Source organism: Pongo pygmaeus, chromosome 1 (genome assembly GCF_028885625.2).
Source record: "Pongo pygmaeus isolate AG05252 chromosome 1, NHGRI_mPonPyg2-v2.0_pri, whole genome shotgun sequence".
NCBI lineage: Eukaryota > Metazoa > Chordata > Mammalia > Primates > Hominidae > Pongo > Pongo pygmaeus.
The window spans coordinates 51,844,516-51,866,798 of NC_072373.2; the positions used below are offsets into that span (position 1 = coordinate 51,844,516).

A 22,283-nucleotide genomic window follows, 5' to 3' on the forward strand; every position below is an offset into this window, starting at 1 on the left:
CTGTTTTAATGAACTTTTTTAAATAAAAGGGATAATGAATAAAATTTAATATTAGTTTATTATTAGTGACCCATGCTTTTCTGAAAGTCTGGCTATTTATGCCATTGTTTTCCCTAAATAATAAATCTAATTGTTTAATTGAAGCATATTCTTTTTTTTTTTTTTTTTTTTTTTTGAGATGGAGACTTGCTCTGTTGCCCAGTCTGGAGTGTGGTGCGATCTTGGCTTACTGCAACAGCTGCTTCCTGGATTCAAAACGATTCTCCTGCCTCAGCCTCCTGAATAGCTGGGATTACAGGCGCATGCCACCACATCCGGCTAATTTTTGTGTTTTTAGTAGAGATGTGGTTTCGCTTTGTTGGCCAGGCTGGTCTTGAACTCCTGATCTCAAGTGATCTGCCTGCCTCCTCCTCCCAGAGTGCTGGGATTACAGGCCTGAGTCACCATGCCCAGCCTAATGAAAGCATATTCTAATTGTTGGAGAAACATTTAGGAACAAACATCGTCTGACCTGGTAGACTAAAATTCACAGAGGAACAGGTGAATGTATTAATTCTATCAATCAGTTAGTTAATCAAAATATTCTGTTCCTTAATTCTTCCTTCCTAGACTATGTGTAGGATAATTCTTGGCACTCTTAATGAAGAACTAGCCTGATGCCATTGGTGAAAAAGATTTTTTGGTTTTACTATACATTGTGTATATTTCCCTATACTTTTAAATGTACAGATTTTTTATTCTCTATGTGACCACTTTGTAACTACTCATATGGGTTGGCTCTGTGTTCTCACCCAAATCTCATCTTGTTGCTCCCATAATTCCCACATGTTGTGGGAGGGACCCGCTGGGAGATGACTGAATCCTGGGGATGGGTCTTTCCTCTGCTGTTCTTGTGATAGTAAATGGGTCTCACGAGATCTGATGGTTTTAAAAACGGGAGTTTCTCTGCACGAGCTCTTTCTTTGCCTGCTGCCATCCACAGAAGATGTGACTTGCTCTTCCTTGCCTTACACCATGGTTGTGAGGCCTCCCCAGCCATGTGGAACTGTAAGTCCAATAAACCTCTTTCTTTTGTAAATTGCCCAGTCTCGAGTATGTGTTTATCAGCAGTGTGAAAACAGACTAATATAACTACTTCTTCATTTATTTGATTTTTTTAAAAATGGAAATTCTTATTAGTTTAAGCTCATTTTATTTCCTTATTGTCTGCATATATTTCTTCACATATTTTCTCTTTACTAGTTTTCTTCCCATTTTTAAAAGTCTGATCTTTTTTTCTTTTGTTTTGGCATCCTGTACCATTGTATTTTTTTTTTTCTGTTGAGCAGTATACTACTCTTAAGGGTATACTACCAATATTAATAATTTAGATACTTCCACTACTACTAATTTAGAAAGTATGTTGAGAAAGTATTTTTCATATGAATTATTTATTTGATTCTCATACCTATCTTTTGATAGGATGTATACTCGTATTCCTATTTTACATTTGAGGAAACTGGAGCACAGAAAAGTGAAGTGACCAGGCTGATACATATAACTGGCAGACTTGAACCAAGATTTCAACTCTAAAACCCACACTTTTTCCAGTAAACCTCAATTTTATATCAGATAAGTATAGTAACTTGAGAGACTTGCCTCGAATTACAGATTCAAGTGAATGATTTCTTTAGGTAGAATGAAATTTTTCTTTGCTAGGAGAAATTGGAAGTTAGGGTAGCCAAATACTGTCAGTATGTGTGCCTGTATATGTATGCCTACGTATGTGTATGAGTGTAAATGCCTTTATGTTTTATCAAAAAACTCCAGGCCCATTGCAAAAGATTCAAATAGAAGAAGAAAATAACATGAAGAGACTAGAATTCCATTACCCAGAGAATATAATGGGTAATATTTTGTTGAACAATCTGTTACACATCTCTATATGAATATATTTGCATGAATATGCATTTTCCATAAACTGGTTCATCTGTTCACGGTATCCTATTATCTGACTATTACCAATTGATAATTTGTTATGAACATCTTCCTGTGTCAGAAAATAGATCTACTGTATCAGTTTTTTTTTTTTTTTTTTTTTGAGACAGAGTCTCGCTTTGTTGCCCAGGCTGGAGTGCGCTGTGGCACGATCTTGGCTTACTGCAGCCTTTGCCTCCTGGGTTCAAGTGGTTCTCATTCCTCAGCCACCTGAGTAAGTGGGATTATAGGTGTGCACCACGACATCTGGCTAATTTTTCACCATGTTGCCCAGGCTGGAACTCCTGGCCTCAAGTGATCTTCCTGCCTCGGCCTGACAAAGTGTTCAGATTACAGATGTGAGCCACTGTGCCTGGCCTACTTTATCAGTTTTAATAGTTACCTGGAATTTTATTGTATGGGCTGACTGTGTATATATCTCATTTATACTTGTATTATTATCTACTTCAAATAAATTCTTGAGTATCACTGTTGGACTTTTGATATGTATTGGCAGATTGCCTTTCCGAAAAGATATATAGTCTTACTAATAGTTAGAGAGCCTCTGTGTACCACGGTTCTCAACAATACTAAGTATTAATCCTCTTTTAAAAAATATTAACAATGTATTTTATTTAATTCCATATATCCAAAACATAATTTTAATAGTATTGAAATGTTATTAAAATAATTTACAGTTTTTTTACTTAGTCTTTTAAGTCCTATATGTATTTTAAAAACAGACTTTATTTATTTTATTTTTATTTATTTTTTTTTTTGAGTTGGAGTCTTGCTCTGTTGCCAGGCTGGAGTGCAGTGGCGCGATCTCGGCTCACTGCAACCTCCACTTCCCGGGTTCAAGCGATTCTCCTGTCTCAGCCTCCTGAGTAGCTGGGACTACAGATGTGCGCCACCACACCCAGCTTTTTTTTGTATTTTTAGTAGAGACGGGGTTTCACCATGTTGGCCAGGCTGGTCTCAAACTCCTGACCTCAGGTGATCTGCCTCCCTGGGCCTCCCAAAGTGTTGGGATTACAGGCGTGAGCCACTGCACATGGCCATCGACTTTATTTTTAAAGCAGTTTTTGGTTCATAGCAAAATTGCATGTAAAGAGTTTTCCTATATATCACTTGCCCTGACATATGCACAGCTTTCCTCACTATCAACATCCCCTACCAGAGTGGTAAATTCATTACAAGCAATGAATCTACATTGACACTTAATTATCACCCAAAGCCATAGTTTAGGGTTCACTTATCATGTTGTATATTATATGGGTTTGACAAAAGTATAATGACACATATCCCCCATTATAGTATCATACAGAAATAGTTTTATTGCCCTAAATATTCTCTGTGCTTCACCTTTTCATCCCTTCTTACCTCCAACCCTTGATCTTTTTACTGTCTCTACAGTTTGCCTTTTCCAGAGATATTTCCCTTTTTTAATTTTTGAAAGCATTTTTGCCTATCTTGCTTTACTTTATATTTTGATTAATTAGAAAGGTTGGCCAGTATTTCATGTTGGCATTAATATTTCTTTGGTGCATTTTATATTTTTGTCTTTTGCACATTCAATAAAGGCTTTAATTTTATCTGTAGCAACCAATTATTTATCACATATTGATATTTTTCCAATTTAACATTTATCTTTTAATTTTGTTTTATGTTCTTTATTCAGAAGTTTAAATTTTTTTGTAGTCAATTTAGTCTTTGAACTTGGAACCAACCCAAATGTCCATCAATGATAGACTGGATTAAGAAAATGTGGCACATATACACCATGGAATACTATGCAGCCATAAAAAATGATGAGTTCATGTCCTTTGTAGGGACGTGGATGAAGCTGGAAACCATCATTCTCAGCAAACTATCACAAAGACAGAAAACCAAACACCGCATGTTCTCACTCATAGGTAGGAACTGAACAATGAAAACACTTGGACACAGGGTGGGGAACATCACATACCCGGGCCTGTTGTGGGGTGGGGGAGGGGGGGATAACATTAGGTGATATACCTCAATGACGAGTTAATGGGTGCAGCACACCAGCATGGCACATGTATACATATGTAACAAACCTGCATATTGTGCACATGTACCCTAGAACTTAAAGTATAATAATAATAAAAGAAAGAAAAAAAAATAGTCTTTGAAAAAAATTTCTATTTTGGTGTTTTTGCCAAAGAGCTACTAAACTCAGGGAAAATCAGAAGTTAATGTTTTCAATATATTTCTGATCAAATTGCTTTATTACAATTACATCTTCAATGTATGTAGAAACTTAATTTAGTTGAATTATACTGATACTATTGTTTTAAATGTTTGATAGAATTTACCCATGAAGTTACCTAGGCCCAAAGGTTTCTTTGTGGGAAGGATTTTAATTATGAATTCAAATTCTTTAGCAGATAAATGATTAATCAGACTTTTGGATTCTGCTTGTGTCAGTTTTGGTAATTTTCAAGGAATTTAAAATTTAAACAAAATTCAGGAATTTTATTTAATTGTAAAAGGTATTGGCACAAAACCATTCATAATATTTACCTTTTTAATTTTTATAAGATCTGCAGTGATAATCCCTCTTTTCTTCCAATATTAATAATTCGCATATCACCTCTCTTTTTTTATTCGTCTTTTTTAGGAGTTTATCAATTTCATTGATATTTTCAGAGAGCCAATATAGTATTTTGTTGATGTCTCCATTTTCTGTTTTCATTGATTTCTGCTTTCTTCCTCTTCTTCTTCTTCTCCTTCTCCTCCTCCTTCTTCTCCTTCTTCTCCTTCTTCTCCTCCTCCTCCCCTCTCCTCCTCTTCCTCCTCCTCCTCCTTCTTTTTCTTCTTCTTTTCCTTCTCCCCTCCTCCTCCTCCTCCTTCTTCCCTTCCCCTCCCTTCCCTTCCCTTCCCCTCCCTTCCCTTCCCTTCCCCTCCCTTCCCTTCCCTTCCCCTCCCTTCCCTTCCCTTCCCCTCCCTTCCCCTCCCTTCCCCTCCCTTCCCCTCCCTTCCCCTCCTTTCCCCTCCCTTCCTCTCCCCTCCCCTCCCTTCCCTTCCCCTGCCTTCCCCTCCCCTCCCCTCCCCTCCCCTTTCTCTGTTTCCCACGCTGGAGTGTAGTGGCACGATCTCGGCTCACTGTACCCTCTGCCTCCTGGGTTCGAGTGATTCTCCTGCCTCAGCCTCCTGAGTAGGTGGAATTAGAGGCACATGCTACCACGCCCTGCTAATTTTTGTATTTTTAGTAGAAACAAGATCTCACCATGTTGACCAGGCTAGTCTTGAACTCCTGACCTCAAGTGATCCACCTGCCTCGGCCTCCCAAAGTGCTGGGATTACAGGTGTGAGCCACCGCGCCTGGCTGACGTTTATTATTTTCTTCTACTTTGGATTTAATTTTTTCTAGCTTCTTAATGTGGAAGTTTAGAGTGTTAATTTTTAAACGTTTCTTTTTTTCTAGTGTAATCATAAATGTGTAAATTGACTTTTAAGCAATGTTTTAGCTGTGTCCTACAAATTTGGATATATTTTGTTTTCATAGTTATGTAGTTGAAAATATTTTCTAGTTTCGCTTGTGACTTCTTTCTTGATCCGTGGGTTATTTAGAAATGGGGTGCTTACTTTCCAGATATTTGAGATTCTTTGTGATATATTTTTATTAGTTATTTTTCATTTGATTTAGGTCAGAGAACATACTCTGTATGACTTCAATCCTTGGAAATATGAGATTTGTTTTATGGCCCATGAGATTGTCTATCTTGGTTAAAATTCAGTGTGCACTTATATAGAATATATATTCTGCAGTTGTTGGATGTATTGTTTAAATGCCAGTTAGATAAAGTTGATGGATAGTGCTTTTCAAACCTTTTATATTTTTATTTTTTTGGATCTGTTTCTTTCACTTACTGGGGGAAGAGTGTTAAAATCTCCAACTATAATTGTATAATTGTGGGTTTCTTGGTTATCTCCTTTAGTGCTGTCAGGTTTTGCTTCATGTATTTTGAAGCTCTGTTGTAATAAACATACACATTTACAACTATTATGTCTTCTTTATGAACTAACCATTTTAACATATGAAATTTCTCCCTGTCTCTCTGTCTCTGTCTCTTTTTGTCTGACAGAGAGAAATTTCATATGTTAAAAGGGTTAGTTCAAAAGGTTGTTTCTTTATTGTAGTTTTCAGAAATTTGCTTGTAATGCTTTTTGTCTTTAAGTTTACTTTTATATGAATAGAACTGCTCTGCCTTCCTCATGATTAGTGTTTGCATGAAATTCTTTTTCCATTCTTGTTTTCTAAACTCTCTTATGTCTAAACTATGTCTATATCTTTATCTATCTATCTATCTATCTATCTATCTATCTATCTATCTATCTATCTTAGGTTTGCTTTTCTAGCCAGTCTAACAATCATTGCCTTTAATTAGAATGTTTGATACATTTGTATTCAGTGTAATTATTGATATGGTTAGGTTTAAATTCATTATCTTATTTGTTTTATGGTTGTACTTTTGGTTTTTGTTTGGATTGTTGTTACCTTTTTGCTTCCTTCTCATCTTCTTCTAGATTAATGTATTTTTCTTTTTTTTTGTATTTTATGCTTTTCTCTTCACTTTGTTTTTAGTAGCTCTAAGGATTACATTGTACTTGATGATTATGTCATATCTATTGTGATCATATCTACAGTGAATTAAAATTATACCACTGTGAGTATAAGAGCCTTCCAAGAGTTCACTTATATTTTATTCCTTTCCTTCCTTTGTGCTATTGCTGTCATACACTGTTTTTTCTATGTGAAAGAAAATCCTGGCCAGGCGTGGTGGCTCACGCCTATAGTCTCAGCAGTTTGGGAAGCTGAGGTGGGAGGATTGCTTGAGACCAGGAGTTTGAGACCAGCCTGGCCAAAATAGTGAGACCTCATCTCAACAAAACATAAAAAAATTAGCTGGGTGTGGTGGTGTGGACCTGTAGTCCCAGCTACTCTGGAGGCTTAGGGGAAGGGTTGCTTGAGCCCAGGAGCTCCAGGCTGCAGTGGGCCCTGATGGTGCTACTGTATTCCAGCCTGGGCGATAGAGTAAGATCCTATCTCAAAAACTAACAAACAAACAAAACAAAAAACTTCACTATAAATTGAAATTATTAAATAAGAGAATCCCCATAATAAATTATTTTTGTTTAGACAATCAGTTCCTTTTTTAAAAAGTTAAGAAATGAAAAAAAAATCTTTTGTACCTACTATTTACCATTTCTTGCATTCTTCCTTTATGTAAATTTGAAGTATGATCTGGTGTCATTTTCTTTTAGCCTGAAGTATTAATTGTACATCAAGTCTGCTGGTGACACATTCTCTCACATTTTATCTGGAAACGTCTTTATTATATCTTAATTTTTGAAGGATAATTTACTTGGGAATAGATTTCTAGTTTTTTTTCTTTCAGCATTTTTAATAATGTTCTGTTGTCTTCTGGCTAGCATAGTTTTTGATGATACCTAAGCAGAAGTTTTTAATCATTATCTATGTCATATCTTTTTTTTTCCTTTGTCTGCTTTTAAGGTTTTCCCTTTTTATTGTGGTTTTCAAAAATTTGGTTGTTATGTGCTAGGTTTAGTTTTCTTTGTATTTATTCTGACTGGGACTTTTTGAGCTTCTTGGGTCTATAAATTTATATATATGTACATACATATTCAGAAAAATTTTGAACATTATTTTATTGAAGCTATTTTTCTGTTTATCCTCCTTTATTCTTTTTCCCCTGGGGACACAGTTCATATGTGTTAGACTGATACTGTTTCATGAGTCACAGGGACTCTTTTATTTTTCTCAGTATTTTTTCTTTCTGTGCCTCGGTTTGTACAGTTTCAATTATTCTGTACTTAGGTTCTCTAATCTTTTATTCTGCAGTTTCCAATCTGCTGTTAAGCCCATAGAGTGAGTGTTTTTGTATCAAATAATGTATTTTTTCAGTTCTAGATTTTCATTTTGAATCTTTTTAATAGATTCTATTTTTCTACTGAGGATCTCTATCTGTTAATTCATTCTATCTTTTCCTTTAAATACTTAGATGTAGTTTTAATAGCTTGTTTTAATTTCTTGTTTTGCTGTAACAAATTACCATAAACATAGTGGCTTAAAATAATATAAATTTATTATCTTACAGTTTTGGAAATTAGAAGGCTGAAATGTTACTCACTGAGCAAAAACCAAGATGTCAGCAGGGCTGTGTTTCTTTCTGGAAGCTCTAGGAAAGTGTTTTCTTTCCTTTTTCAGCTTCTAAGGGGCTGCCTGCCTTCCTTGGCTCTTGGCCTCCTTCTGTCTTCAAAGCCCACAATAGCCGATGAGTCTTTTTCCTAGTTTGTCACTCTGATGCTGACACTTCTGCTTTGTCTTCAACATTTAAGGATCTTTGTGATTGTACCACTTGGATAATCTAGGATATGCTCCCTATTTTAAGGTCAGCTGATTGGCAACCTTAACTGCATCTGCAATCTTAATTCTCCTATGTTATGTAATACAGTCACAGGTTCTAGGCATTAGGATATAGATATCTTTGAGAGGCCACTGTTCTGCCTACTGCATAACTCTTTTTAAACATTCTTCTTTGGTAATTCTAATATCTGTTTCATTTTGGATTTGTTTCTGTTTACTTTTCATGCCCCCACCCCCACCCCACCCCACCCCTACTTCCCTGACATTTTATTGATTCCTTGCATGTCTGATAATTTTCTGTTACATGCTGAATATTTTGGTTATCATATTATTGACAGTTTGAAATTTATCTTTTTTAACTAAGTATCACATTTTTTTTTGGTGGGCAATCAAATTTTTGATGGACCAATTAGATCTTTTCAAGGTTTGTTTTTAATCTTTAGGTGGGTCTAGAGTATTTTACCTCTAAGGCTAAAGTAGCCTTACTCCTAAGCTATGTGTCAACAACTGTGTAGAGTTTGAGATTTTATTCTATTTACGTGCTAACTGGTTAGCCTCTTATGGTTTCATTGATGCTATCAGAAGATGTGAGTTTCCATGATCAGAGATAGAGGACTTTATTATCTATGGCACAAGTGACATGAGCATCAATAATTTGTGTCAGTTTTCCTTGCCCCTAAATCACAGGAGTGGGGTGTGAATGCACCCAGGTGGTTGCCTGCAAATGCAGTTGGATATGTTATAGAAGAGGAACCCTGAGTGTAGGAAACCCAAGTAGCATATAGTGTGCAGTAAGCATGCCTGCTTTTTGCTGTTGGAGGCAGATATACTTTAGGCAAATCTTGTTTTATTACACTTTGCTTTGTTGTGCTTTTTAGGTATCGCATTTTTTAAAAACTGAAGGTTTGTAGCAGCCCTGCTTTGAGCAAGTCTACTGGTGCCATTTTTTTTTTTAAACAGCATGTGCTCACTTTGTGTCTCTGTGTCACATTTTGGTAACTCTCCCAATATTTAAAACATTTTCTGACGGGGTCTTAAGATGGCTGCCAGGTGACTGCTTCCTGACAGAAGAAAAGATGTGGAGTGGGCTGCTACCTCCTGGCCTAAATGAAAGTGATGTTGAGTGAAACTCTGAAGATGAAGCTACATTGGAGAACTCTGGACTTAACTTACAAGAAGATAAAGAGGATGGGAACATCAGAAAAACAGAAATCATAGATTATCAATAGATGAACCCAAAACTGAAACAGAGTCGAATGTAAATGCCTATGAAGACTGTCCTTCTGGAATTCCCCTAGATATGTAGAATAAATTTCAAGAATTGCATAAAAGACATTCTGAACAGAAAAACGCAACCTCAAGATTCAGAGGGAAAAAAAACGCTCCAGAAAAGATAAATTGAGGAATGAAAAAGAAGCTCACAGTGAACAGTGCTCAAATGAAACCCAGTGGAAGGAGCTTACTCAGTATTTTGGAGTCAATGATTAATTTGAACCCCATGTTAAAAGGAAAAATGTTGAGAAATCAGGCCTCGAAGAGAGGATAGACCAGTTTGTGGAGGAGTGGAATATTGAGAAGACTGAGGAACTCAGAAACCAGCTAGCTACTCGAGAGCTTGGTGTAAAAATTGCCAAAGCAGTCATCTGCCACAACTTTGTAAAAGCCAAAAAGGAGGTTGAAAATTCACAGGCTGCCCCCAGAAAGAAGAAACTCGCATGGGGGTTTGAGGCAAAGAAGAGATGGGAAACCAAAAGTGACATGGGATGTGCATAACTTACCAGAGTGCTTCAAGACATTTGTAGACTCATATGCTCAATTTACTGAGAACGTTTTCCCGCCTGTGTTAAATATGTCAGAAAATTGATAGCACTAGAACAAAAATAAGCATAAAATTTGGGAGTTTGATTATCAGCTCTTTTCAATCTTTCTCTAAGGGCTTTGTCCTATTGAAGTGAATAAAATGAAGCATTCTCGTATTTGTATAAGAAATGTAAGAAAAAATATAGAAAAATAGGATAGAATTTTGTTTATTTATTTGTATAGACCCACAGTATAAAATCAGTTTTGCTGTTTTTCGTTCATTTGGTTTAGCGTAGTCAGTGAGGTTCTCGTACTTTCTTTCTTTTTTTGAGACAGTCTCTGTCACCTAGGCTAGAGTGCAGTAGCATGATCTTGGCTCACTGCAACCATTGCCTCCTGGGTTCAAGTGATTCTCATGCCTCAGCCTCCCAAGTAGCTGGGATTACAGGCAAGTACCACCATGCCCAGCTAATTTCTTTTTGTATTTTTAGTAGAGATGGGTTTTGCTGTGTTGGTTAGGTTCGTTTTGAACTCCTGGCCTGATATGATCCATCTGCCCTGGCCTCCCAAAGTGCTGGGATTACAGGCGTGAGCAAACATGCTGGCCTTGTACTTTCTTATCTGTATCCAGTGTAACTACACGTTTACTGGAACTGTATTTTTAAGATTAACAGTTGTTTATAATGGATTAGTCATAAATGCCAAAAAGTTTCAATTGACACTGTCTTTACAAATGACTTGACCTTAATGTTATAAAAGGAGTTACTGATTTTTTTATTGGAGGCAGTAGACTTGATATTTCAGAATTGCATAGTAAAAGCAATTTACTGATTTTTTTTTTTTTACTTTCAGATAAACTGTTACACTAAAGAAAGGGGCAGAATGTAGTATTTGGAAGATGATTTAAAATCAGCAGTGCCTAAAAATGTCTTCCTAAGTATCTTTCTCAGCCATGTCATTCTTTAAATTATGGGATGGTTCTTAGAAGTGAAAATGGTGTAATTGTATTAAGCAGACAGTTATAACTCAAGATAATGTAACTTTGAACCTTCTAAAAATTTTCATTATTATTATATATATTATATATATATAAAAAATAAGGTGATCTGTTATCAGTGATCTTTGATGTTATTGTTGTAATTGTTTTGCGGTACCATGAAACATGCCCACATAATATGGCAAACTTAATTGATAAATATATGTGTTCTAACAAGAGAGATGGGGCACCCCAGACCAGCTGTTGCCCCATCTCTCTCCCTCTCCTGGGACTCACTATTCCCTGAGACACAATAACATTGAAATTAGGCCAATTAATAACCCTACAGTGGCGTCTAAGTGTCCAAGTGAAAGGAAGACTCACATGTATTTCACTTGAAATATAATGCTAGAAGTGATAAAGCTTAGTGAGGAAGGCATTTAAAAAGCTGAGATAGGCTGAAAGCCAGGCCTTTTGCACCTGACTAACTGTGCCAGGTTGTGAATGCAAAGGGGAAGTTCTTGAAGGAAATGAAAAGTGCTACTCCAGTGCACACACAAATAATAAGGAAGCAAAACACCCTAATTGCTGAGGTGGAGAAAGTTTTAGTGGTCTGGATGGAACCATCCACAAACCATCCACAACATTGCTTTAAGTCATAGCCTAATCCAGAGCAAGGTCTTACCTCTCTTCAATGCTGTGAAGGCTGAGAGAGATGTGGAAGCTGCAGAAGAAAAATTTGAAGCTAGCAGAGGTTGGTTCATGAGATAAGGAAAGAAGCCATCTCTGTAACATGAAAGTGTGTATGGTGAAGCAGCAAGTGCTGATGTAGAAGCTGCAGCAAGTTATCCGGAAGATCTAGCTAAGATCATTGATGAAGGTGGCTACATTAAACAACTGATTTTCAGTGTAGATGAAACAGCCTTATATTAAAAGAAGATGCCATGTAAGGCTTTCTGAGCTAGAAAGAAGTCAGTTACTGCCTTCTGAGTTTCAAAGTACAGGCTGACTCTTATTATGGGCTAATGTAGCTAGTGACTTGAAGTTGAAGCCAGTGCTCGTTTATCAATTGAAAAATCCCAGGGTCCTTACAAATTATGCTAAATCTACTCTGCCTGTGCTCTATAAATGGAATAACAAAGCCTGAATGACAGCACATCTGTTTGTAGCATGGTTTATTGAATATTCTAGGGTCACTGTTAAGACCTACTGCTTAGAAAAAAAGATTTCTTTTAAAATATTGTTGCTCATTGACAATGTACCTGTTTACCCAAGAGCTCTGATGGAGATATACAAGAAGACAAAAGTTTTAATGCTTGCTAACACAATATCCATTCTGCAGCCCATGGATCAGAGAGTAATTTTGACTTTCAAGTTTTATATCATTAAGTCTAAATGTAAGAAATACATTTTGAAAGGCTATAGATGCCCTAGATACTGATTCCTCTGATGGATCTTGGCAAAGTACATTGAAAAATCTCTTTGGTGAATGGAAAGGATTCACCATTCTAGATGTCATTAAGAATATTTCATGATTCATGGGAGGAGGTCAAAATATCGACATTAACAGAAGTTTGGAACAAATTGATTCCAACCTTCATGAATGACTTTGGAGGGGTTTAAGACTTCAGTGGCATAAGTAACACAGATGTGGTGGATATAACAAGAGAGCTAGAATTAGAAGTATATCCTGAATATGTGACTGAATTGCTGCTATCTTATGATAAAACTTTGATATATGAGGAGTTGCTTCTTATGATGAGCAAAGAATGTGGTTTCTTAAGATGGAATCTACTGGTGAAAATGCTCTGAACATTGTTGAGATGACAACCAAGGGTTTAGAATATTACATAAACTTATATGATAAAGCAGGGAAGGGTTTGAGAGGATTGACTCCAATTTTTTTTTCTGTGATGGGGTCTTGCTATGTTGCCCAGGCTGGCCTTGAACACCTGGGCTCAAGCAGTCCTACTGCCTCAGCCTCCCTAGCAGCTAGGACTTCAGGCCTGCACTATTGTAACCAGCTTAGATTGACTCTACTTTTGAAAGATGTTCTACTGTGGATAAAATGCTATCAAACCACATCTTATGGTGCAAAGAAATCTTTTGTGAAAGGAAGAATCAATTGATGTGGCAAACTTAATTGTTGCCTTATTTTAAGAAATTCCACAGCCATCGTAGCCTTCAGCAACCCCTATGCTGATCAGTTAGCAGCCACCAACATTGAGGCAGACCCTCCACCAAAAAAAAGATTACAACTTGCTGAAGGCTCAGAAGATTGTTAGCATTTTTTAAAGCAGTAACATATTTTTAAATTAGGGTTTGTACATTTTTAAAGACATAATGCTATTGCACACTTAATAGACTACAGTATAGTGTGAACATGACTTTTATATGCACTAGGAAATCACAAAATTTGTGTGACTTGCTTTATTGTGATACTCATTTTATTGAGGTGATCCGGAACTGAACCTGCAATATCTTCAAGGTATATCTGTGTTTCTGTCTTCCAAGGCTATAAGGTAATGTGCGCTCTGCTTGGGATGGAGACTGTTTTCTAAGGGTGTTTGCTTTAATCTTGTTAATATCATGTTAATAGTTTAAAACTTTGTTAATGATTACTTTCCCTGTCAGTCAGTCATCCTGGAAAAGATAGTCTGGAATAAAACCCAGTCATCTATCCGGGCTCTAAAGAAGTGAAGTGAAGTGAGAGACCCCTGGAATTGTCTCCTAACAGTGTGACCTTTCTGAGGTGTCTCAGTTGAATCCCTCACATGTCCATGGTTTTATCTGCTTGTTCTGTCTCTTGGTTCTATGTGACCACCAGAATCTCCAATCAGCTATTCACTGCCAGGCATTGTCAAGAGTGTCACCCTGCACATGTGCAACCTAGTGTTTGGCCAAAGACTTAATATGACCCTTATACAGATTTCTGGTGCTCCTTGTATTTGATATTGTCTTCCACAAATTTTGCCTCATCTCCAAACTTTATTCTCTTTTTCCGCTGCTCAGAAAGACTGTAGTTCTTTGTGTGCTACAGTTCTGAAAGTGCCTTCAGACAGAAAGCCAGGGAGATTGTAGTGCTCTTTTTCCCAGAGACCACAGTCTTGCTTTTCCTATTGCTCAACTTTTAAAAATATTTGTTTCAAATATTTTGTACAGTTTTACTTTATTTTACATTGTTTATGGTGGGCCAGCTGGTTTGTGCCTGTTACTGCCTCATGACCAAAAGTGAAGTCTCCTATCACTTTAATTTGCATTATTTGTGAATATATAGTATTATGCCAGCTAGACTGCAAGATTGGTAAAGTCAGAGATGTTATCGTTTCTTCTTTTAAAAATTCTTTAGAGTGTTATATAAGTAGGTACTCAGTAAATGTGTCTTGTTCCACAAAGCACACAGTAGAAATATAAGACTGAAGTATAAAAATTCTGTCCCTTGATATTATTGTTATGGTAATGATGACAATTAGGATGTTATATGACAGGTTAGTTTGTGGTTATTTACCTCTAGGTAAACATATGCCTACAGTTGATAACATAAAACTTGTTATGAACTGAGTTTTTGAAAGAAAAAAATTACTAAAGAAATGAGATTGCTATATTAGATGGTATCGACTAAGACTTGAAATAGTGCCACTGTATTACATTTAACATTTCTCCTTGTAATGTAAATTTGTGTACTAATTTACAGATTGAAAGGAATTTTACAGATATTATTTTAAATTAATTTTGATTTTCTCAGCAACTCTCTATGTTAGGTTCAGTAGCTATCCTCATTTTATTGAACAAATTAAAGCTCAGTGAGGTTCTTTCATACTTAAGATTCCAAAGTTATAAAGTGGAAGAGCTGAGACTGCAAATTGAATCTCTAAATGAAGTTTAATGTTCTTTCTGCCTTTCTGCATATCATAGGTGTGGGTTGCCACGTTTATTTTAGTTCTTTTTTTTTTCTTTTTGAGTGTATGTAGTTTCTGCCCATTTTATTCATTCTGTGTATAGGATTATGAAGCTGAAATTTTAAATTCTTTACCTGGTGAGATTGTATAGATACCAATGTTTTAAGTTTTCTGCCTATTAAATATTTGAAACTACTTTTAGAAGTTTTTTAAATAGTAAATCTTTAGTAATGGCATAAAAGTTATGTTTTTGTGTTACTTTATAATTACTTTAAATTGTCAATTTGATAATTAGGTTCAAACGATTGTGCAGAAATGTGTTAAAGACTGTGTATTGACATTCTCACATTAGACTTGTTCTACTTTGAAGATTAATGTTCTAACATTAGAATTTTAAAAGTATATTTGTAGTTTAAAACTGCTTTAATGATTCTTTGCTCTATAAATATGCATAAATAAGGATGGCATCATTGTAATCGCTTTAAACCCTTTTTTGGGTAACACATCCTTAGTTGGGTTGAGTTGGAAGTGATGATCTTCGGAATATGCACATGAATTAATTGGTTACTCTATCTTGGGATATGTCAGAAGTACTACTGCTTCAGTGAGAGGACTCTGGCAGGAGATGTTATTTTTTACCAGCCAGTGGTGTTTATCTTGATTTGAAGGAAGCAAGCTTTATCAACATAGAGGATAATGATTTACTTGTCATATCCTTTCTCTTTGTAGCCTAGAGAAATTCCAGAAAATAGGGTCTTTTTTTTTAGGAAGAAAATATAGTCTTCATATGAAAAGCTTTGTATGCTTTTCTGATCATAATACAGAAGGATTTTTATCTTTTGATCCACTAAATTTACTTATCAACATAGGTGTTAGCTTTGCTTTTCACTCCTTCCTTCAAAATCGTAGGACAGAAATTTGGAAGTCAGGAAAGCAAGTGAATGTGACAAATGCTTATTTATCTTGCAAAAGTGCTTTATAAGTATAGTCTTTTCTTCAACTTGTCCTTCATAGCATTGATAAACTGGACTTTAAGAGAACTTATTAATGAAGGTGGCCAATTTAGTTCTGCCTGAACCAACAACTAGTTATATGATCTTGCATAAAACATTGTCCCTTTCTTGACTCAAGTTCCTTCAGATAAACAAAAGCTACAGACTATCCGAAAGCCCCTTGTAATTTAAACATTCTGTCATTTTAATTGTATTATTGTTTAGTTCTTTAACTACATTATCAACTCACTGAAGCAAGGATTTCATCTTTCTTTTGATAGTTCTCACAATATATTGTATAGCGTATTCGATATAATAATAGAAATTTGTCTACAACCTCAATTCTCAAACCTTGACTTTCTGAGACTTAGTCTTCCCCATATAGGGATCTCTTGCTCATAATTCCTTTTTTACTCATCCCTCTGCCTTTTCAAACCATTCAAATTTTGACTTGCCAGGAACCCACAAGGCTCCATATAACTGGCTCAAATCCCCCTTGTTTACATTTCTAACCTCATCCTTTCCCACTTTTCTCCCTTGCTCTCTTAACTGCGGCCACACTGGCTTCTTGCTATCCCTGGAAGAACATCAAGCATGCTCCTTCAAGGGTTTGCATTTTTTGTTTACTTCTAATACACTTTCCCAAGGTATCCGCACACGTAATTTCTTTACCTTTTTCAAGTTTTTGCTCGTTGTCAATGAGTCTCACTTTAACCAACTTAACAGAATTAAAATTGCACTCTCCTTCCTTTTGCGCTCATAATTAGGTTATATGCCTGCCCAGCCCCAAATCAAACACAAGTTCAGGGCTATAGTGATTGTCTTTGCTGATGCAAAATTATATTTGATAGTGCAAAATTTTCATAGGGTAACTGAAAGGGACTATTAAGAATATCTTAGCACATTACATATTCTAATTTAGAGGTAAAGATCTGATTTCTTAGAAATTGGTGGAAGCATTTTAAGACTCATTATGTTTTATTAAGATTCTGGCCAGGGCAATTAGGCAGGAGAAGGAAATCAAGGGTATTCAATTAGGAAAAGAGGAAGTCAAATTGTCCCTGTTTGCAGATGACATGATAGTATATCTAGAAAACCCCATTGTCTCAGCCCAAAATCTCCTTAAGCTGATAAGCAACTTCAGCAAAGTCTCAGGATACAAAATCAATGTGCAAAAATCACAAGCATTCTTATACATCAATAACAGACAAACAGAGAGCCAAATCATGAGTGAACTCCCATTCACAATTGCTTCAAAGAGAATAAAATACCTAGGAATCCAACTTACAAGGGATGTGAAAGACCTCTTCAAAGAGAACTACAAACCACTGCTCAAGGAAATAAAAGAGGATACAAACAAATGGAAGAACATTCCATGCTCATGGGTAGGAAGAATCAATATCATGAAAATGGCCATCCTTCCCAAGGTAATTTACAGATTCAATGCCATCCCCATCAAGCTACCAATGACTTTCTTCACAGAATTGGAAAAAACTACTTTAAAGTTCATATGGAACCAAAAAAGAGCCCGCATCGCCAAGTCAATCCTAAGCCAAAAGAACAAAGCTGGAGGCATCACGCTACCTGACTTCAAACTATACTACAAGGCTACAGTAACCAAAACAGCATGGTACTGGTACCAAAACAGAGATATAGATCAATGGAACAGAACAGAGCCGTCAGAAATAATGCCACATATCTACAACCATCTGATCTTTGACAAACCTGAGAAAAACAAGCAATGGGGAAAGGATTCCCTATTTAATAAATGGTGCTGGGAAAACTGGCTAGCCATATGTAGAAAGCTGAAACTGGATCCCTTCCTTACACCTTATACAAAAATCAATTCAAGATGGATTAAAGACTTAAATGTTAGACCTAAAACCATAAAAACCCTAGAAGAAAACCTAGGCAATACCATTCAGGACATAGGCATGGGCAAGGACTTCATGTCTAAAACACCAAAAGCAATGGCAACAAAAGCCAAAATTGACAAATGGGATCTAATTAAACTAAAGAGCTTCTGCACAGCAAAGGAAACTACCATCAGAGTGAACAGGCAACCTACAAAATGGGAGAAAATTTTCGCAACCTACTCATCTGACAAAGGGCTAATATCCAGAATCTACAATGAACTCCAACAAATTTACAAGAAAAAAACAAACAACCCCATCAAAAAGTGGGCGAAGGACATGAACAGACACTTCTCAAAAGAAGACATTTATGCAGCCAAAAGACACATGAAAAAATGCTCACCATCACTGGCCATCAGAGAAATGCAAATCAAAACCACAATGAGATACCATCTCACACCAGTTAGAATGGCGATCATTAAAAAGTCAGGAAACAACAGGTGCTGGAGAGGATGTGGAGAAATAGGAACACTTTTACACTGTTGGTGGGACTGTAAACTAGTTCAACCCTTGTGGAAGTCAGTGTGGCGATTCCTCAGGGATCTAGAACTAGAAATTCCATTCGACCCAGCCATCCCATTACTGGGTATATACCCAAAGGACTATAAATCATGCTGCTATAAAGACACATGCACACGTATGTTTATTGCCGCATTATTCACAATAGCAAAGACTTGGAACCAACCCAAATGTCCAACAATGATAGACTGGATTAAGAAAATGTGGCACATCTACACCATGGAATACTATGCAGCCATAAGAAATGATGAGTTCATGTCCTTTGTAGGGACATGGATGAAATTGGAAATCATCATTCTCAGTAAACTATCGCAAGAACAAAAAACCAAACACCGCATATTCTCACTCATAGGTGGGAATTGAACAATGAGAACACATGGACACAGGAAGGGGAACATCACACTTCAGGGACTGTTGTGGGTTGGGGGGAGGGGGGAGGGATAACATTGGGAGATATACCTAATGCTAGATGACCAGTTGGTGGGTGCAGTGCACCAGCATGGCACATGTATACATATGTAACTTATTGCACATTGGGCACATGTACCATAAAACCTAAAGTATAATAATTATAATAATAATAATAATAATTACAATAAAAGAAAAAAAAAAAGATGAAATCATTTGCTTATTTTCCATCTGTTTATATTCTTTGGTGAAATGTCTGTTCAGCTCTTTCCCTTATATTTTCTTTACCGGGTTGGTTTCTTATTACTGAATTTTGAAAGATTTTGAAATATCCAGGTTACACTGACTTTGTTGGAATTGCATTTTTTTCTCCCATCTGTGTCTTGTCTTTTCACGCTTTTAACTAACATTGTCTTTCACAGAGAATAGTCCTTACTTTTGATCCGTCTATCAGTTTTGTTTTTATTTTCATTTAGAGTTCATTTAGATTTTCATTTCCTTTTGATTTCTTCTTTGACCTTTGGGTTATTTAGAAGTATGTTATTTAAGTTACAAATATTTGGGGATTTTCCTGTGATGTTTCTGTTATATTTTGATAATGTAATTCCAGAGAATATCATGGTATGACTTGAATCCTTTTAAATCAGTTGGGACTTGCTTTGTGGTGCATTATATGGTTTCTTACCTTATATGTCCCATATGCACTTAAGGTTTTGTTTTAGATTACAGTTAAGTTATTTGGAAATAGTTTGAACATTTGAGGCTTGCTTTTTAAGCTTTGGTAGGTGAAACCAGAGTCATCTTCAGTCCAGTGCTGATTTTGTCCCACTGCTAAGGTATTACCCTCTGAGTACTGTAAAGGATACTCTGTTGATTATGAGGTTTTCCCACTCTGGGTGGTGTGAATGTCAGCTGATCCTGGGATTCCCCCCCATTTCTTTTGGGTGATTCTTTCCTCAGGGTCTGGTAGTTTCCTCATATGTGTGCACTGACCATCAGCACTAAAGTCTTGGGTGGGTTGGTGGTGAACCTTCTGCAGCTCTCCAGAGCTCTATTCCTGTGCAGCTTCGTCTCCTGTTCTCTTTGTGGAGTCTAGATGCTTTGGCCTTCCAACCTCATCTCAGGAAGACCACCAGGCAATGCCTGGGTTTCTCCCACCTTGTGCCACATCCTGGAAACTCCAGATAGTAAGACCAATTGTAAAGCTTACCTTGTTTGTTTTATCTCTGTCAGGGATCACTGTCCTGTATTTATTAATGTCTGAAAATTGTTTAATGTATTTTTTTAGATTTTTAGTTGTCAGAGAGAGAGCAAATACAGTTTGTACTTTCTCTTGGCTGGAAGCAGGTGTCCTGTTTATGGATGTAAAAGTGCTGCTTTAACATTCTGCATCTATGGTTAGAGGAAAAGCTATGTTAACTAAGTACATGGGTAAATAATGTTTGGGAATATAGTTACCATGGAAGTTCTGAGGATCTTCTGTCATCTTTCTGCCAAAAAGTGATTCTGCATCAGCATCTTCCATGTTGTGTTTCACAGTTCATAACCCAAGTCTTCTATGAGAAAGAAACTGGCCCAGATTAGTTCATGTGTTTGACTTCTCAGCTCTGGCCTGAGGTCACATTCACCAATTGTGGATGCAACTACTGAAAACCCACCCTGGGTATAAGATGTAGTTCCCAGAAAAGAGGGAATTGTGACCTGGCTGTCATTCTCTATGTGGATTTAATGTTGATATTTTTTGGCTTTGAAAGGAAAATACTTCTATGTCTAAATGAGAAAAATAGCACCTTAAATTCAAAATTCAGCATTGTTTCAAAATCATTTGTCATGAAAGCTTCTTTTCCAGTTATAATATTAGATACTCCCGTTTGTCCTGTTATATAACAGAGGGTACTCATGCATGCTAATTCATACTGGATCAGTGACAGAGAGGAGAAGAAATGTAATAAACAGGTGTCAGAGAAATCTGTGTAAATAAGTTGAAGGGGAAAGTAAATAGGGACAATAAATTTTAGGAAATTAGGAGGCAATCAAAACCTGCTGGAAGAAAATGAGCTGGGTTATCTGCTTTCCAGGTCAGATATCTATGTTGCCCTCTCCTTTCTAATACAATTTCAGCATAATACTGGAAATTTTGTCTTAGAACTAAGTAATGCTTTATTTCCTCAAGGTGATTGGAAAACACAGTTCTACCAGACTAAAGGGAGATGTGTAACTCAGCAGGAAGACATAGCTTTACTTGTTTTTCTTTTTTTGAAGCAGAATTCTAAGTATTTATTTTTAAATTCACCAAATTTTACATAATTAAAATCTTGAGGCTTTCCTACCTGTAGTAAATTAGATCCTGGATACCTATGTGAATGTTTTTCTTGTCTAGCTAAGAAAAGGCCTAAAAATGAGTAAGAATCATTGCTGCATTCTTACCGTAATGATTAAGTAGGAGAATCTCCTATAAAGCTTAGTAGATAGAGGCAAACAAGTCTAATAGAGTGCAAAAATCTCCTTGTTTTCAGGGACCTATGGAGTTTTGTCATACCTCTAAGTTGGAATGTTTAATGTTGCTAGACGGATGTCCGCAAGTGTTTAGAAAGAGCTGCTATTCAGTGTTTGTCAGTATGTAATTTAGAGCTATAGATGATTTATTGAGAAGTCAGGATCCTGGGACATATTTTGATTATTTTAAGGATGGAGGTGGGAGTGTAATCTACATTTTGGAAAAAGTTTCCCAGGTGATTGTTATGCATCTGAAAGTTTGAAGCCATTGTCTAAAGGAATAGGGCTGTGGTGGTGCTTAGATCCAACCACTTCGACATAGGGCAGATGATTTTCCCACTATTCTGTTGGAGATGTTGCTGTAAGGTTTATTGGTGTGCTGCCTTATAACTGATTGTAGGAAAGGAGCAGTGTCTCTGATATGCCCTATGTGTGCAATTGGAAGAACTGGGATAGAGTTAGGAATGGATGAGGGCTTATCAAAGATGAAGTATGATTTAGACTCAGAATAGGCTTTTTTATGTGCAATTAGGCAGTCTTCGGTGATTTTCAAGAGACATAGCAACAGTTTTGATGTCTTGCATAAATGCTGGTATTGAGAAATCTCATTTATGAAGTAGTCTCAAAGAGACACTCGAATGGATGCTTGGGTGTGTACTCAGCAGTCGCAAATAAAGAGGAAGCTGTTTTCAGAATGAGTAGTATAACAAAAATATGGATAGCAGTCTAAGAGAAAGGCAAGCAAGATCAGTAGAGCCTTGGGGCTAATGAATAGCCATTCCAGTACAACAGGAATACAGTATGGGCATTTGTAAAGAAAGGTTACAGTAACAAATTTATCACAGATTTTGTCAGGGATGATTTTTATGACATACATAGAATTTATTATTTCAATTTAAAACATAAGAG

General features: G+C 36.4%; 1 protein-coding gene and 1 pseudogene across 8 annotated transcripts in view; both read left to right on the forward strand.

Moving 5' to 3' along the window:
* The window catches only part of DENND1B (DENN domain containing 1B), a 260,436-nt gene that overhangs the window by 18,846 nt on the left and 219,307 nt on the right, over positions 1 to 22,283 (forward strand). The gene's annotated exons all lie outside the window — the stretch shown is intronic.
* Positions 9,071 to 10,324, forward strand: LOC129011382 (protein FAM204A-like; annotated as a pseudogene).